We start from the raw sequence: 13,965 nt of genomic DNA, 5'->3' as shown, positions 1-13,965 counted from the left end.
TCTTCAGTTAAGATGTTCAGAACTGCACCAAATTTTATGTGTATGATTGACCTGGCATTCTCCGGGGGTATGCCAAGTTTCGTAGAATTTCATCCATGGGGGGGTCTAAAAAATTAGGTTATGTGTACATTTAGTGACTGTACACTCATTGGCCTGTAAATGGCGGTGCACACATATACACATGCACACACACAGGCACCCACATACTATCGGTATTAGAACGGCCGATACATAATTACAAATTCAGTAGGATTAAAAGAAAGCCAAAAATAAATATTCATCATCATCATCATGGCTGCATTTTCAGTATTGGCGAGAAGTAGTCGTTTGTCCACTAGATGGCGCATCGTTGCAGTGAGACGTAATTTTGTTGGAAGTTAAAAGTGGGTTGGAAAAAACAATGGACGCTTCATACAAGGACTGTAATTTACACCGCGAACATCTAATAAGGATAGGACGATGTTCACATGAAGTGTAATTCCCATTTCTTCTTGAAGCCGAAATAAATCTGAGGATGTTTATCGGACATGCTTGGTTTTTACTGCAGGTACGTTAATCTTGTAATATCAATAAGGACCTAGGTAATGTTACCGTTAGCGTTGGTTGAGTGATGGAGGCATTTGATTTATTGCATTTGTAGAAAACTATAAATCTTGGTTATACCAAGCAAATGTATAGCAGCACTGTTTGTATCTTTCGACTGTCATTTATTGCACGCGTGCTACAAAATCATTCTGTGCAATGGAAGATTTACCAACGTTATTAACGGTCTGATACAGTTTTGCCTATACATCATTGAGACTGAGGCGCTTGTTTATTTTGTTTTAAGTCGTGCAGGGTGTGAGAGGGGAATCGATGTGCTTTGATTACAGCTTGGTAGTTGTAGTCTGTGAAATTAAAAAAAGCGTGTGTGTGAAGTATCCAAACAATGACACCTTCATTTCATTATGGCTGCTTTAGCAAAACACCTTAAGCTACTGTGTAGTGGGTCCCATTTAGAAGTGGCTACTTCATTCGAGCTTTCCTTGACTCATGGAGCTGCGTGAATGTTATTACAACTTTTCGCCACGATATGACAGTTTAAGTCCGCTTGATACTGTAAGGCGTAAGCCATTGGTTTCCAAAGGAGATTTTATTTGTGTCGCCAGCATAGCCTATTGACAATTTATGTTGTAAATAGGCCTACCTTATAATCCTACCTGTAGCTTAGGGAAGCTAACAGCTTTCTATTAGGATCTAGTTTGTTAGTTACCGTTTTGTCATAACTCCCTGCATTTTTGCATTTAGAATAGCCAGAGCGTGTATATCTCAATCGGAAAATTAAACAATATCGGGTGCCTATGGACTAGCCCGCTATTTATTTTTTGATTTCTTAAAAGATTGAGCTTGGTCTGATGAAAGCCAGACTAGCCATGGACCTCAGTTAAACAATGCAAGGGAACATGAATCAGCCTATATTTGCACTAACAATAACGGACAAAAGCTCTTCAACTTTGGCCCGTTAAAATGTGTATGAACAGTCTAGCGGCGACGATTTCATCAAGGCCCATTTGGACATGTCAGTTATTTTCACCACTGGTTAGATGTAAAACAGCATTTCGTTTCAGACTAGGCTACTGTTACTTAATTTGTGCATTAACAATAACGTTTCAGACTACTGTTACTTAATTTGTGCATTGACAATAAAGTATTACATGAACTAAAGATGACTAAAATCTTATGTAGAAGAAGAAACATTCACAAAAATCCATCCATCAAAAAATGACCTTTGTTTTGATAGCTGTTGAAAACGGCATGGAACTGACAGAGATGTTTTTTTTAAAAAATACATAAAACATAAATAAATAAATAAATAAATAAATAACATTATGCTGATACCTTTTTGCTTTTCCCAAATACAATGTAGCCTACAGGTGTAAGTGACCTTTCATCAATCCAGTTGCAATGGATGAACTGTGATGAACTGCCCTACTTGTGATTGTTTAGAGATTTTAAAGGTTTTATAACAATGCTACATCTTCTTTGGCTATTCTACAATCTATTCACCTTTTCAGCACCAGTAGGCTACTTTCTGTGCAGCCGCACACACACACTCAGGCATGCCAAACAAGCATACACAAAAGTTTCAAGAGTGGGGGATGGAGTAAAATATGGAGACAAATTGAAGTGTGATTAATTTTCGCGGAACGGATGTACAGGACTGAGCGGCGGTCATATTTTGTACCGCTATGCGGTACATCTAGTTCTTTGATCATTGAATGTGTGAATCTGAGCTTGTGGTCTCGTTTTGATGCAATGTTGCCTCTTGAAGCATAAGCATGCAGGGCGTGCATGCATGCAAACTTTATGGTCCACTAAATGAAGGATCCAGTTGCAGCTTACCCAGATAGCAAGGTGACATTGATATGATGTTGATTTTCCACCCAAATCATCATTTTGGTTGAGATTGAAATCTCAATGGTAAATAGACATTGAATCAGCATTACAATCCTGACAAAACCCCGACAGTGCATGACCATAAATAGAGAGACATCGAAACAACATTGGTTTATAGTTTATATTGCCATAATCGATAGAGCATCGATACATAGTTCACTAAAAGATATTGAAAAGTCATGGATGTATGGTTTACTGGGAAATTTTGACGTGGTGATTGAAAAGTAGGCTAGTGGATTTTTAGTTGACCGCGCGACGACGTTTGAACTGTCCGGCTGGAGATCATTTTGAGCAATGGTTCAGTCAGACCAACCGTGTTCAGCTCTATGTCAAGTTCGCCGCTCCACCTTAGGTAAGCAAACATTTATTTATCTAACGATAATGTTTCAATGTGAAATTGTACTACATTAAATTCGTGCATGTTTACAGTCTATGTACGTAGCCTACTGTCTAACTTACAAACTCATTCATGCTTGAGTCAACTATCGTTGCTGTTGTCAAATTAATGTTTTACGTTACGGCAGTTCATCATAATGTTATGTTAAAGATGAACTGAACTGAAAGAATCAACATTGATAATGTGTTGATTATGACAATTAAAAATAAATGACACTAAAAAAAATAATTTAAAAAATCAATACATAGCCTTTTTTAAGCAAAATGTTCGGAAAATGTTCAAGGAAGCCAAAGTGACGGGAAAAATATGTTTATTTATGTATGTGTTTATTTCGGGGGGTATACATTTTGTGCAATGTACAACATAGATACATTTTGTGCGGCACAACATAGGCTACTGTAGACCTAGCCTACAGGTCATGTAGAAAACTGGACGAGGGGCGCTTGAGACAGCAACACGCACGCTGTCTCTCTGTCTCCCTCCATCCCTCACACACACACATTGCCTACTGTACATCCTCCACACAACTGCATACTCACTCACCACCACTACATTAGGCCTATGCGAAGGCTACGGTGCATATACAAATAAGCTATATGTGACCCCCAGGGGGTGCTCAAGCTCACAATTTGTATAGCTAAGCTAGGCCACCAAACAGAGCTCTCCCTCAAACTACCTAGGCAGGTTATGTCCAATGAAGGAAGAGAAATGGAACTGATGTAATCAAAAATATATACATTTATTAGACACTAGACAGACACCATAAATACACTAATAGGCAATCAGGACAAGCAAATGTTCCACATAGGCAACAGTGGATGAAATTCTACAATAAATTACAATCAATGAAGAGGTCTTCCAGATGAGTTACAGTGTATAAAGTCGAATACATTAATAAATACTTTTCACATACACAATCTAAAACACTCCAATCTGCAAGAGGCACTTCACACCAAATGGGCCGTACACACAGACACAGCGTTTCACACTAGTGAGCACTGCAAACGAAGCACTGTCCCCATAAGAAATATTGCACAATCCCCAGGCCGAATACGTATTACAATGACTGCCAGACAAACAGACAAAGAAACAAGCAAAACATTTAAGCGAACAGGTTACCACCAGCAGGCTTCCCCCTAGGCCCACCTAAGTTCCCAGTAAACATTCAACAGACGTGGTAGATTTCCGAGGCACATACATACATGAATTGAAATAAAACGAAATAGTTAAATCCAGGAAAAACGGTGGCTTGTTGGACAGACGAAGGCAATCCTTGTTTTTAAGACCAGCCAAGATGAATTAGGACGAGCCAATGAAGTTATACCAGTGTGGATGACTAATAGCTGTGCACACTCTCGCCAGCATCAGCGTTGCTTGTTGCTGCAAACCAGTGTGGATTCACTCCTCGCTATTATGCGAGCAAAGTAGACTTGAAACTGCGTGTACCATTTACTGGTCACCATACGCACAGACACCAGGCCGAGGTTTTCATGTTTGCACAGCTTATTCCACAAAGCTCACTCTTCAACACACACCGCACTATTGTTCTCCTGTCTGCATCTCACTACATTTAAAAGGAAGCGCTACTTGTGCCACCTGATCCAAATAATCAGCGTCAGTGGGACGGCCTTCAAGCTGCGCTTCCTGTCTCAACCACCCTACCCACTACATATATAACACGCATTGTCACGTCAATGTAGGCTAACGCAGTATGGACTACTGGCACTCGTAACAGCAACTCACAAGGGCTCTCTCTCTCTCCCTCCCTTGAAACTGTTAAAAACTTCGTTACCCCAAGTTAACCCCAGATACACGGAGGATACACGAGTTTGCCGTTTATTTTAGGCTAACCTTAGTGGAGAGTTTGCAGATTTTTACCTTGTGGATGTTGATATTGCACGAGTCTCTTGGATAGCAGCACTGCGAGTTAAACTCCCTCGCATCAACAATCTGCCCTGAGACGGTGAACAACTGCCTTCAGGGTGAGTAGAAAGGGACATTGGATTCTGTTTACAGACCCACTGTGGTTTAGTTACCAGCTAGTAAAAGCATTATTATCGATCTGTGATATCATCGGAGTCATGGTTTATACTCTCTATGGTCGGAGTGCTAGCTTGTGGAGTTTGACATAAGAGTGTTTCCAAGGTGTTTAGCTGCTAGCCCTTTCCTAGGTTGGATCGTATGGTAGCCTATCTAACACTGGACCTCATTTGAGGCTACTTCGAGATATTATTCCAAAGGGGACACTACTGCACTTAAAACTTTAAACGATTGAACGAATCTTCCCGGACTTTGTAATTGCGACCAGTGACTGCATTGGGTGAACGAAGCCGAAGTTGAAACTTAGGCTGCATGGCACATAGACTGTGGGCTCGCCCTTCTATGAATGAAAAAAGACTACAAGCTGCCCCACCCGAGGTTTGCGATAAAGTAAGCAAGAAAAGGGTTTTTAAGTCAGGATATGGCAAGTCAATGGCATTTATCCGTCCAAAGTTACAGACCAGTTTCCATAGTGCACATCTTATCAATAGTTTGAATGTCGTGTGTGTTTCTGCTCATTGACAAAATAGCGTTCAGTATGATTCACCCTGTTAAAGTGTTCGCCTTTGTTTCACTAGTTTGGTTTCATTTTGTATGAGATTTTGTGATGTAGGCTAGCCTATGATAAATGGCTTATGGCCAATATGTAACTCAGCTAGGCCTAATGTTAGTTTCCTCATCCATGTCAGCTAGCCTCAGACTCATTATCTGCTATGGCTGCTAGTGCTAGTGCAGAGTAGCTTACCATGCCAGTGACGTAGCCGATTGTTGAAATCCAACATGGCGGCGCCTGTGTAACAACAACACCACTTTCAACGTACAATTTTATCCCTTTTAATAAATTCAGCCGTTTTAATCATTGTACCAATGAGAAGTTATATCTGTTATATCACCTTTACTTCAAATTCCAGTTCAGTTCATCTTTAACGTTAACGTTAGGCAGTCTGATTTATAATTAGGCCTTCCTTAATGTTAGTTGTCAGTAAGTTAGAGTTTATTATATTCATATGATTTACATAAAATGTTTGTTGAGTTTAAACATACTGTCAAAATGATAGGTTGAAGACGATGTGCTGCTGGCTAACGTGAACCAGCTAGCTATAGCCTAAGTTGCCTCGCATTTTGAGTTTGTAAGTTAGTAGGCTACGATGTACATAGACGGAATATGATTATTCTAAAGTTTCACTTGTAAGTAGCCTTCAGTTGAACAAATTTATCTAACACTGTCTATCTTTCTTCTATTTCTGTTATGTGCCGCTTCACTCAACTGGATGGTCAGACTGCAACCATAGGCCTACTGAATGGATGGCAGGGAATACAGCACACGGGAATTTATAAATGAAGAAGAGTGAATAAATGCACTTGCTTTTCAAACTGATAAGTTGTCAATGGTTATTTATGCAAGCTTGTGTAGCCTAAACCAGACGTACCTAGGCTAGCCAAATGTATCCTGGCTGTAGATAAAGCAGGGTATGGATTTCCCAATATTTTGCCAGATTATAGTGGTTTACTGCGGTTTAATATGAATTGAAATACCATTGAAATCGCATTGATCTTTAGTTTGGTTGTAATTTCAACATTGTTTCAATATTTATTTTAATTGAAATCCCGCTGGTCCATAGTTAATAAATCAACATTGTTTCAATATTAACTGAGGGTGCAAACTGCGAAATCCGACATTGATTCAATGATTTATGGTTGACAATGCAATGTTGATTCTACATAGTTTCAATGCCCGTCTGCTATCTGGGTATACTTCATAATTAAATTATGAAGTATAAGTTTAATGAATTAAGTTTAATGTTTAATGAAGTATTAAACAACACGTGGAAACAAAGACTAATCAGTTAGCGTGAGAAATTGCGTGTGGGGTAGGCTATGATCAATTGCGCGTGTAGCGTCTTTCTCCCCCAAACATTCTAAATTGTATGCATATTCTACTGCTTGATTCAGTTTCCCATTAAGGTTCTTTAGAACGTGCAATTAAAAATCGGTTATTTGCACGGCTATGAAGTAGTTCCATTTTTTTGACATTCTTACATATTTTTTTATCAATTCGCCGAGTGCTTTAGAACGTTCAGTGAAAATTACCGTTAATTTGAAACATTGTATCAAGGAAAAATAGCAAAGAAACACTGCTGCGCTGAATATGTCGATTTGACACCTGGGCCAAGGCAGAGTTATGGGGAGGGCAGGAGACTCCAGAAAGCCAAAAGCTGTCCATTAAGAGGAAAAGTTGGCCTACAACAACCCCGAAGTAGCCTGGCGAGCCAGACCCACATTAAAATGTAGGGTCTGGACACTCACCGTTCGCAGTGCTCAGTCCGAGGGGCGGGATAATCAGTTGTCTTTCAAATTCCCTTTGCACGCAATAGGACAGCGGCAGCGCTATGAGTCTCATGCGTTTCCCACCAGCGGAGCTAGTTGGCTAGTTCAAACGTTTGCCAACTTAATAAAAGCTTAACTCGTGTCACACTGTTCGCCAGTAGCAACATCCATCTGATTTGTTTTCAAGCAGCAGGGAATTCAAGCCAAACCGTTGCAACTCTGCCATCAATCATTATGTTAAAGGTCCAGTATGGAGGAAATAATGGAAAATAAACTGTAACCATTCCAAAAATGATCACCATATGTTGTCAGAGAGTGAGGAAACATGATGAATTGAAGTAATGGTTTATTTGACAACATTACTCTAACCCGTAAAACCTATGAAAAAAAAGAGTTACGGGGCGGAATCTCTTGGAATTTTCGTTTATGTTTTGAACGATTAATTCTAGAATTAAGCAATATAGCACGAGTGAGAGTGGGGTTGGTCATGGATATTCCCACGGGTGTTGTTCGGCCGTAGCCACGAGGCCGGACGCATCAAAAAATTAGGGGTTTGCACCAACGTCACGTTCTGGCCGGTAACTATGGTAACCCAGCACGTGCGGCCATATTGGCGATACTCAGTGAATGAAGTACAATGGAGTATTATGGACTTTGATATCTTTGCGGATTGTAGCCGTGGTCTAAACAACAGAAAAGCTCATCAAAATCGCCTAAGATGCAAAGGCATATAGGGCAGGACTTGGACCACAAGAAAAGGCTGATGTTTCGAGAAATTACGGATTATTGGCAGCGCAGATCCATATGAGTTGGGTGAGGGAGACGGTACCAAGTTCAACCACAAGCGCCCCCTTCCTCTGATAACTTCTGGCATTATTGTCCCTTCTCCTGTTTTTTTTTTTTTTTTTTTTTTTTTTATTATTTGCAAACATCATTGACATTACAGAAAATGCAACACTACGACATGCACATGAATACTACATACGACAAACAGATGTACATTACATAAACACATACTGTAACTTAACAAGACATCACATTGACTTGGCTTCCACAAAAACAACATAACATTAATAACAGAAAGGCTAAGGATGATTTCGCCCAGGATGATTACAGATATGATTATCAGGGATGAAATTGATGACCGGAATGAAAAGAAGGGGGGGGGGGGTGGATGGTAGCTCTGAGAGTGTGAATGAGGTGGTGTTGGGATGGGGGTGAGGGGTAGTGAGGATGTATGTGTGTGTGTGTGTGTGTGTGTGTGTGTGTGTGTGTGTGTGCATATGTATAAGGCTGGCTTGCTGTTGGGCCAGGAGGAGAGAAGCTGGAACATAGAGAGGAGGGTTTCAGAGGAGAGGAGTTGTAATTATTCTATTAATGATAAGTATAATAATAGGAATAACTGATTGCCTGGTTGATTGCCTGACTGATTGCCAACCTGGGCACCCATTAATGGCCACAGTTCCACCCAGCCCCGCAGTTATACTGCGACGAGGCTGACAGAGGGGAGGACCTGCGTGCCACCCCGCCCCCAGGCCCCAGCATATGCACACATCCCCCACTACCACCACCAACCACACCTCGCCCCAGACCTTCACCCAACCGCCACTCTTGACCTAAATATGTACAGTATGTGAATGGCTATAGGTTGAGGGGTCTATCTAGAGTGTAGCATTAAAAGAAGTGGGCATGCATGGTGAATATCTGTCAGGATATTATTCTCCCTGGTTTTTTAATAACTTTTGGAAGTCGATACCTACACCAGATGTTTTTCTCAGTCTGACCTATTGGTACAACCTAAAACACCGCAATAATTAACCATTTTACTTCAGTGCCTAATGCTTTCTAATGAGGCGAGTATCTCCAATATGGCGATGTCCAGATCTGATGACACGCCGTGCAAACCCCTAATAGTTCCCTTTTCAATAGACAGCGTCTTGGTTGCTAGGTAACTAACATTCCAGACCCCTCTCGTTACGGGCAGAGCCCGTCTACGGAGAGCCTGGCCACTCCGTATTAAGTCCCATTGTACTGACTTTTGGTTGCAGTTCCACCAGAGTTCCACCGGGGCGATCGCCATGAGTGCAGAATGAATGGGAGTCAATGGAGCTAGACGGCTAAATTTGTCTCTTTCACCTGATTGTCGTTGACAAATCTCAGATTTGATTGTAGTTTGTATAACTTCAACATGGGTTATAGGTCAAAAGTTGAATGAACGAGTACTTATGTCCTTTTGATTTCTTACAGGTTGGGTCGTTGTTGCCCATAACACGCTAGCATTGTGCTAATGAATGACGTCATTGACACGTTTGAAAGGCTTTTTAGAACAATTAAGTGACTTTAAAAAATATAATACTCAACCAAGTGTATTTTCTTTGCCTCCCCTTTTGAATACAATATTCAAATTACTTGAAAAAAAATTATATCCCGAGAAAAGTGGATTTTGAGGGGTACAGCTCCATAGACCTCCATGCATTCTGCACTAGTGGACGAGCGCCCTCATGTGGAACCACAGAAGGAACTGCAACCAGTTCAGAAACCGGAAGTTTTCCGAGAGTGGCAGTTCTCCCCTTATTAGACATTCTCTGTTACGGGTCTTTGTGGTTTACATGTCTTCTTGAAAGAAATGTTGAAATCACATTCATATCTAGGTTTGCTGCATGCATGTTACAAGGACACTGGGCCATGTCATGTAAGGGACATGGTAGTGCAAAAAAACGGAAACATAGTCTACATTGCAGAATCACTCAACTTTATTAATGTATAGTGAATAAATGTTACACTACTGTGCACAGCCTGACGCGGACGATGCTAGCATCGTTAGCAGCAGCGTTAGCTAATTATGCTAACGTTAGTTATCTACAAGTCTCCTCCAAGTGACAATTATACACAATGTTGGCAATGCTGAGAACAATTAGCATCCTCGTTTATCTTACTTACATTGAGTTGACTGTGTGGCTTAATCCACAGATGTGGTGAACCACTGTTTCGTTATGGTTTGCTAAGGAGTAACCCATTGCTTGAAATAGTGGAGAGCTGGGTATCAAATCTTCGCATTGTATCGCGGAGTGATTTATTATTAGCTGTGCTGAGTCTGAGTCTGAATGTCCAGGGATATTCCAACTCATGGAACGTCTCTCGGCCAATCAGAAAAAAATAAATAGTTCCATAGAACCCAATTGTTGTATAATAGCATATTAATAATGGACTAGCGCGTCCTCCTATTTGGGTTGCTAAATTAGCAAAGGCCAACTGTCAACAGCTGTCAGTTGTAGTCATGAACGCCTACGAGAGGCAGGCACATTTCCAAAATTAAAACAAGAAACAAATTAAGTGGACATCGGAGGAGCTTCCTGATATGGCGACGTCTTCGTCAAACAAAGAATATCAAGTCTGACGCAGAGCTGGCCATATTTCTCCACAACCGGTAGCCTAGGCTAAACTTCATCACTAACTTCAGCTAAATATGATACGTTGGTTAGAGAGGTATTTTTTGTTTTCACTGTTTCCGTAATGTGTAGCTGGGTCATGGTTGGAGAAACGTTAAAGCAGCTGCAGGTCAACTAACGTTAGCTAAGTCTTCATTACATCTGGCAACCCAGAAGAGGCGTCTGGTAGACTTGAGAACGTTCACCAGTGTTTTGATTTTGGCCTAGAACGTTCGGTAACAATCTTACAAATCGCACCTTTAAGCCCACCTAACGACTCTATACACGATTTTATTGGCCTGAATAAGTTTTGATTTCTGGAGCTCACAAGCCAACAGAGAGTTGCTAGACTAGCCCTGGCAGCTGCCGCTAGGGGCGCGTCTAGATTTCTAGGCTAACCCCGAAGGACAGCAAGAGGCACAAACTTTTCAGTGAGGACGATCTGGACTTAATTCAAAGCCAAAAGCATGAGAAAAACACCTCAAAATCCACGGCTTGGGCAGTAAGTCTTTTTACCGATTGGCTAAATGAAAATCAGATTAAATTGAGCCTAACTGAATTGGACTAAGTCAACTTAAATGTACAACTACGGATGTTTTATGCAAGCCTTTCGTAACCTGACTCTCGCCAGATGAATTTCGTTCCGCCTAGCTCAACTCATCCATCTGGGATCGATCCATTGGAGTGGTGTTTCAGAAGGCTGGGCCTTATCAAAAATCCTTGCATATGATTGGATAAGCCACTTGTCCGTCATCTATTGACACCACTCACATCGAAACCAACCCCTGACGCTGAGAACAATTTCACAGTCGCTTCCATGGAGGTATTATATATAACTGGAGAGAGTGACTAAGTCCCGCCCCATTTCAATGGTCATTTCAATGGCCTATGCTAGGCTAGCTACTTTAGCCAAAAAAGTTTGAAATTGACCGCAGCCATCTTTATGAAAATGGCGTTTCATGGGTGTTCGTTTCCGGCACCAGCTAGAATCAGCCTATTATATTCCACGTTACAGACAGAGACAACGTCAGGTACAACGGTATGTCGTTGATGAAGATTGGACATTCCCTCAGAGGAAAAGAATTTGTTTGGGAACGCGCTTCACTTCACCTCGTTATAAGCGTAAATTTATTTAATTGGTTGGGATAACATTTTGGGAATGGTGGTAGAAGTTTGCCCTGTCTCTGAAGTCCTAGGTTATTTAATGTGATGTTCATATGTGATAATAAACAATGCGAATCAATATTAAGTCACTTTAGGCTACACAAACAATGATTCCTAAATGCTATATTTGGACAGGTTGTAGGCCTATTACGCAATAGGCTATCCAACGAAAATGACTATAATTAAGTAGACATGGGATGTAAGAAACTTGTGGATAGCTGGGATTTTTGATGCACCCAGTGTGAATTTGCAGCTTGTTAAACCTAGGCTACATTTGCAGGCAGACGAAATGAAGCCAACGCAAGTTAAACTTACCGATAGAAGCGCACATCAGGTATTGTGGTTTGAGCAGGCATTTCAAGAGTCTGCAACTGTTGTTGATATTTGGCTTTTGCCTCGACTGGAAGCCTGGCCATTTAAATCAAATGCATAGCCTAATCATGTCAATGTTGCAAGAAAGCAAACTAAATAAGTTATTGACATTTGTTTTGTTTTAAATCACTTGGGGAGACAGGTTACATGATCCAGACGTTGCGTTGTCATGGACTACAGGTAGGAATACCGTCTACGTTTTAAAATAGTTTTCATACACAGCGCAATGAGTAGGCTAATAACTGGATATAGGTCATTGCTATGCATCTGCTAAATTGTATGGTTATAGTCAGTTACCTTGTCAACCCACACATAAGGCAAATAATATCCTGATATGACAACATTTACTTTTTCTTTTATTTACCACAAAGTCCGGTATAATACAGCCTAACCATGTAGCATTAAGACAAGTATCAGTAGCTTAATCCAAGTAGTTAGTTGTTTATTTGTCGTCTTCCAGAAATGCAAACCAACGTGGACGCGCGAGGACGCTCGTGCCCAACACTAAACTCGTGCATGAGCTGTCATCTACCAATCAGCATGTAAAAACTGGTGCCGGAAGTTGCAACCATGTAACGGCATGTTTTCAAAAATGTCGGCGGCCAAATGCCATGCTAAGTGGCTGAAGCTAACCCTTCAAATCCTGACCCCCTGGTCGCTTCTACGCTACGTCACATCTATGACACTCCCGCCCTGCGTCCTGATTGGCTCTACCATAAAATCTGGTGCCGAAATCACTCTCAACGGAAGCGATCCCAGATGGATGTGAGTGGAGCTAGATGGAACGAAATTCACCTGGCGAGAGTCAGGTTAAAGGACAAGTTCGGTATTTTACACTTAAAGCCCTGTTTTCAGATATGTTTATGTTTAAATAGAATGTTTAAGATTGAAATTTGGACACATGCTGCTGTCCTGAGAATTTTCGGTTTCTGTGGTAGCGCCCCCCCTCCTCCACAATGCTGCATAGGTTGTGATGTCACGAGAGGCTGCGTTCTGGAGGGCCGCTACGTTCCCCTGAGATGGCTGCAGTCACGGACAGCTTTGGCTCCATCTGCTGGGGGAGTTGGAAACTCCACCCCTCAAACACACGATATCCCAACACACCTGAGACCCGATCAGGGCCTGATGAGCTGAAGGGCTTTTAAGGCCCAGAGACACAGTTGGTGTTAGAGTGGGATTTGAGAGACAAGCTCAAGTTGTGCTCTCAGAGGAGCTACAGACGGTCGAAGTGGCACTTTCTACCTGAAGACTGGAATACTTACCTGAAGACTGGAATACTTACCACCGGATTGGCCACGGGCTGCGGTGCTGTCTAAAGTAAGGCTGAAGACTAGTTTTCACAAAGAGATTTACCTGGGGGAATCGGGACTATGACTTTTCGTTTTAAGAGACCTTGTTTAAGTTTTGACGGTTGAACAATCAACCTTATTCTTAGTTACCTTTTTGTTAATTCCCCAGAACTTGATTAAAAACCTTCGTTATACCCTAAATTTGTGTCCTTGCACTGCTGAACTGTCCCGCCGAGAGCCGTGTAGCCTCTCATGATATCACAAGGTGCACTGGAACAATCCTTCCTAAAACTGGCCATTAGGTCAGGTCTCAACCAGCACTTTGAAAAACTGAACATAATCACAAACCCAGCCAACGATGTCTTGAAATCGGTACTGAAGACCTACCGTAAGGCCGGCAAAGATGTCAGCGAACACTACCCCTCTATCCCGAAGAAGGACCTGCAGGCCATACGCACCTCCTCATACCTGTCGACCAACTCCACAGCCGGGCTTGTCGTGAAAGTTTGGT

At 41.5% G+C, this 13,965-nt stretch overlaps 1 long non-coding RNA gene across 1 annotated transcript; it reads left to right on the top strand.

Annotated features, from left to right (window-relative positions):
* The first annotated feature begins 4,515 nt into the window (after nucleotides 1-4,515).
* On the top strand, nucleotides 4,516-6,251 carry LOC125292621. Its single transcript, XR_007193237.1, has 2 exons — nucleotides 4,516-4,815; nucleotides 6,153-6,251. It is a non-coding gene; the product is annotated as an uncharacterized LOC125292621 (long non-coding RNA).
* Nucleotides 6,252-13,965: the final 7,714 nt, after the last annotated feature.

The sequence above is a fragment of the Alosa alosa genome, chromosome 3 (assembly GCF_017589495.1).
Source record: "Alosa alosa isolate M-15738 ecotype Scorff River chromosome 3, AALO_Geno_1.1, whole genome shotgun sequence".
NCBI classification, from domain to species: Eukaryota; Metazoa; Chordata; class Actinopteri; order Clupeiformes; family Clupeidae; genus Alosa; species Alosa alosa.
Note: the sequence above shows the minus strand (reverse complement) of the source record. Positions and strands in the feature narration are given on the sequence as shown.